Here is a 5,497-nt window from a genome sequence, read left to right as displayed (position 1 = left end):
GAGGGATCAAGGTCTGGTCTGAAACAGCCTGAGATGTCATCCTCTGAGTAAAGCTTGAGGTGGCAAATTGCTGAGATAAAATGGAAGTAACACGTTGGGACATCAACTCAATCTGATTGTCTGCAAGTCTGACCTCTGAAGAATCTACTCTGCTCTCAGACTGTGGTACAGAAATATGCCTCCTCACTGACTCTGAGAGACCAGCCTCGTGTCAGATACAAACTGAATAAAAGGAGATACCCTGTGATCACGAGGAGGTGAAGACGGTCCCTCCTCCTCTGCTTTCTCCTCTGCTCTCTCCTCAACACCCTTCGACCAACCACCATCAGTCTTTGAAGAGCCCATGCGATGCAATGTGTGGCGGTTGATGGTGTTAGAATGTGATAATCTGGTGACTGTCTCCCCCTCAAAATAGACTCCGAACCTCCTAAAGATCAGGATGAGTGCCATACCATAAGGCAAGTGAGTCTTAGACCTATTCAGGGTTTCTCTGATGGCCTTAAATATCAAAGCAGGAAGGTTCAAGGGGTTCTCAGTGATCATATGGTACATGATGCATATATCCCTATCAGGTAAGAGGACATGCCTGCCACTCCAAGGGATAAAAAGTTTGGTCATCATGTGATGCAAAAGTCTCATCTCTACTGAAAGAATCTTTGCTTCTAATTTATTTAAGTTTTCAGTAAATGTTCTTTCTAAAATAACACTTATTCCTTCTTCTTTGATTGAGAGCTCCATATGAGTATAACATTCACAAGGCAAATGCAAGATTTGTCCCAAATGCAATTGATCAAGAACAATGTTAACACCTTTTACTAAAGACTTTATTGTTCTATTGCAGTAACTTAAATTCAAATAGAATTCTCTTACCAAATCAACATAAGTATTTTCCTTCAAAAGACAGTAAAATTCCCATCCTTGATTTTTAATTTTTGATCCAATAGAGAACCCTTCTTTTTCAAAAAACTTAAAATCTATACTCTTTTCAGATTTTATTTTTTGATTGGATAGAGGTATCCTGCTTAGACTGAGTGGGGACTGTGAAGAAGCTGGAGCAGGATCTGAAACTGAGGTTGGAGCAAGAGAGGGCTCGACTGTCATTTTTTTTCTGCACACATTCTCTTCTAACCCACGAACAAACTTTCTTCTCTACGATAGCTTCAATTTGGGAGCCATTTCGGACAACAGAAACTTGCAAACAGCTTAGGAGACCTAATGAGAGATAGAGTGGAAAGGATTTTAGAAGAAAAAATAAAGATTTTTAGGGAGATGAATCGTCGGTTTGGAGATGAGGGTTTGAAGCTAGGGTAAGCTTAATCCACCCAAATGAGGAAGAGAAGGAAAAGGGATTTAGTTTCTAAGAGGGTGATTTGAATGGGGGAAATCCGATGAGAGGAGAGATTTTAAGAGATTTTTGTGGTTGAGAAAGTGGAGAGGGAGGAGATTTTTGTTCGGTGGGATGAGAAAGATGAAAGGCAAAGGGTCGGCTCAATTATAAAAGGAGATTTTTCAATAAAACAGAGCACCCGATGAGTTTTAATGAAAATTACAAGTTTACCCTAGGATCGACCTTGGAGATCGACTCATGGCTAAAAAAATTAAAAAAAAATGATGAAAAAATTTTGAAAAAAAATTTAAAACTTAAGGAAAGGGTGTCTATTTAAGAGATTGATCATATGAAGGATAGTTTTGAGCTTTTAGGAAAGGAGAGATGAGAGTTGAGCTCAAAATTTATTTCAATAAATTTTTGACAAAAATAACTTGGAATCTGAACTTGCTTTGGGTAGTTCTCTTGTGTACTTGCTTTGGGTGATAGAGATCCTTTCTTTTGTTTGTTTGATTTGGAGTTCGAGGAAAAATGTAAGTTCTCTCATCATGCTCATCTCGAACTCCCTCTACATAAGCTTAGCAAAATTTTGACAAAGAGTTTCATTAGTAGACCCAAATATCTATGAAGATGTAACATTGCTGTTTTTGAGCCTGCAGAGTTTAAGGAAGTAGAGAAGGATAATAAATGGATTGAAGCAATGGAAGAGGAGCTCAAAATGATTGAAAATAATGACACTTGGGAGCTGGTGAACAGACCTCAACACAAAAAATCTATAGGAGTCAAATGGGTTTACAGAACCAAACTCAATGCTGATGGTTCTATAAACAAATACAAAGTCAGATTAGTTGTGAAAGGGTACGCTCAAGTGTTTGGAGTAGATTTCTCGGAGACTTTTGCTCCAGTGGCACAACTCGATACAATCAGAATGTTGCTTGCCTTGGCAGCACAGAAGGGCTGAAAAATTTACCAGTTGGATGTAAAATCTATCTTTTTAAATGGTTATTTATAGGAGGAGATATTTGTAGACCAGCCTGAGGGTTTCCAAATCAAGGGACAGGAGGAGAAGGTCTACTTGTTAAAAAAGGCCTTGTATGGTCTTAAACAGGCTCCTAGAGCCTGGTACAGCAGGATTGATGAACACCTTCAAAGTTTTGGTTTTGCTAAAAGTCCAAGTGAAGCTACATTATATGTAAAAGGAACTGATGCTAATTTAATTATAGTTTCTGTTTATGTTGATGACCTACTTGTAACAGGAAATGATGAGGAGCTGATAAAGGTGTTTAAAGCTGAAATGCTCAAAGTATTTGAGATGACAGACCTTGGCTTGATGTCCTACTTTCTGGGAATGGAAGTGAAGCAAAATTATGATGGAGTCTTCATATGCCAAAAGAAGTATGCAAAGGAAATACTCAAGAAACTTCACATGGAAGACCGCAAAAGCACAAGCACCCCAATGAATTAGAAGGAAAAATTTAGTAAGGATGATGGAACAGACAAAGTTGATGAAGGGCAGTATAGGAGTCTGATTGGTTGTTTGATGTATCTTACAGCCACCAAACCAGACATTATGTTTGCAGTGAGCCTGCTCTCAAGATTCATGCATTGTGCCAGTGAAATACATTTTCAAGCTGCCAAAAAGATCGTGAGATATATCAAGGGTACAGTAAATTATGGTATTAAATATTTTTACTGTCAGAATTTTAAGCTTTATGGTTATTCGGATAGTGATTCGGCAGGTTCTGTTGATGACATGAAAAGCACAATAGGTTTTTGTTTCAGCCTTGGTTCAGGAATATTTTCATGGTGCTCAAAGAAGCAAAATGTGATAGCTCAGAGCACAGCTGAAGCTGAATATGTGGCAGCCACTGCTGTTGTAAATCAAGCACTTTGGCTCAGAAAGATATTTGCAGATTTACACATGAAGTAAAATGAGCCAACATGGATTCATATAGATAACCAAGCTGCAATTTCAATCTCAAATAATCATGTTTTTCATGGCAGGACTAAGCATTTCAAGATCAAGTTATATTTTTTAAGAGAAGCACAAAAAGAAGGTGAAGTTAGCTTGCTTTATTGTATAACTGATGATCAAATTGCAGATGTGTTAACCAAAGCTCTATCAAAAGTTATATTGGAAGCTTTAAGAAACAAACTAGGTCTTTGCAGCTACTAATGCAAGGAGGAGTGTTGCAGGAGTGCCTTAGCAGCTGTTACAGTATGGGATAGGCTAAATAATTGCAGAAGAATTGGTCAAAACTAATATGCAACATGTGCTTGAAGATCTAGTCTTTAGCAAGATAGTTGGTGCTGCTGTTTTTTTGTTTTGTTTGTTGTTTGAAATTAGGAAAGTTGTTATTTATGGCTTGTAATCAGCCAAATTCTTCGAATTTCTGTTACATATTAGCTCTAAATAAAGAGCTGTACATTGAATAAAAATGAAGATATAATTCCTCTCTCTTTGCTGTCAACACATTTGTCCTATTCTATACTTTGTTTTGTGCCTGAAAACAACAATTGTGATCTTAGATTGTTGCCTCAAAATCTTATTTTATGAACGAGTCCTGTCACTGCTGTTGATTTGCAGAGTATGACTTAAAGTGGAGACAAGCGTTTGAACGATGGTGAGGACGAGGAGAACAGCAGCTGTGATCAGCGAAATGATCGCCCATGGATTGCTGAAATAGTCATGCATTAGTCTTGCCCGCCATCTGTTCCACCTCGAGTTGCGGTAAGCATTCACTTCGTTGAACAATCGAGCGAGGTAATTCCCACTGATATCAACCACAACTTCTTTGCAAAGCTCATTGAAGAGAAGTGCAATGTCCTTGTCACTGCCAAGCACGCGGTAAATGATCCCTTCCTGGCTAAGCAACGCCACATCTCTTTCGGTGTTGATAATGGAATCCATGAAAACAGAGTAGCAGGTGATCTTCATGGGGGCATCTATGTAGCATTGCTCCAAGGCGATGAGGTTTCGGAAGATGAGGTTAGTGGAATCGATGACCTTGATGGCTGGAATTTCTAGCAACCCTTTCTTTTTGTCAAATGTAATGTCTAGAAAGTAATCCGCTTCCGTGTTCTTGATCTTGACTCCAGCCTCCACAAGCTCTGTCACGGATGGGACACCCAAAGGAGACTCTGGTAATTGCTGCGGGGACCCTGGGGAACCAGATCTTAAGTACAGAAAAACCCGATTCTGCATGATCAATTCTTGATTTGGTGGGGCTGCGTTGCTCTCGTGGAGCAAGTGGAGAATATGGGCCACCTGGAAGTCTTCTTTTGGTTCCATTAATGATGAGAAATTGAAGAATCCGGGCAACATTTTATCCAAATTCTCAAGAATCAGTCTCTGCATAGCGATGAAATATGGAAGCTGGTTTTCGAGGAGTAAATCTCCAAGGAGTTTGCTTTCAAGCCAAATACAGCAGATCGCTGAGCTCCTTGGCCATCGGATCAGGGCGGATGCGTAGTTGGATAATAAAGCAACCATCAAGCAGCACCATCGCCGCAAATTTGTAGCTGCCCATATCGATCACTTCAGAATAGTAGCTTCGGGTTTTCACCTCCAATTTCTGCATCATTTTTAAGTACTGTTGGATGCAATCTTTTGGATCTTCTGGGAGGAGGTGGTACAATATCTGCCACTTGATTTCCTCCATGGCCTGAAGGCTGGGCTTGCCATGATGGGTAAGGACCAATGGACACCAGCTGTGGCTCGTAAGCATCTGGATTGCTTGATCGCAGCTGTGGGGGAACTCTGAAGATGCTCGGCTTAATTGGGCGTTTGCGTTGTTGGGACCTTTCTATGCCACCTAATACTTTTTCCACCCATGACTGATCCGTCTCCACAACTTCATCTTGGCTGGCTTCTCTTGCTTCGAATACGCTTTGGCGCATTTTTGTTTTTCGCTCGTCCTTGCACAGATCTCTTGGATATGTGGCTGAAGACGAAGATTCCTATTGCCAGGTACTTGAATTAGACATCTGTTGGATTCAATTTACCGCATATGAATAATGCATCAGATATGAGAATAAGGACCATTATATGTGATACATTTTCCTCATATACATGCAAACTACATGTCAATTGAAAATTAATATTTTGTCTGGTGAATATGGACAAAAATCAAAACTGTCATTATTTTTACAGTAAGCTTTTGTCGTTTT

General features: G+C 39.6%; 1 pseudogene; it reads right to left on the bottom strand.

Annotated features, from left to right (window-relative positions):
* Nucleotides 1-3,785: 3,785 nt before the first annotated feature.
* LOC105035182 (uncharacterized) lies at nt 3,786-5,191 on the bottom strand (annotated as a pseudogene).
* Nucleotides 5,192-5,497: the final 306 nt, after the last annotated feature.

This window comes from Elaeis guineensis, chromosome 6, assembly GCF_000442705.2.
Source record: "Elaeis guineensis isolate ETL-2024a chromosome 6, EG11, whole genome shotgun sequence".
NCBI lineage: Eukaryota > Viridiplantae > Streptophyta > Magnoliopsida > Arecales > Arecaceae > Elaeis > Elaeis guineensis.
Note: the sequence above shows the minus strand (reverse complement) of the source record. Positions and strands in the feature narration are given on the sequence as shown.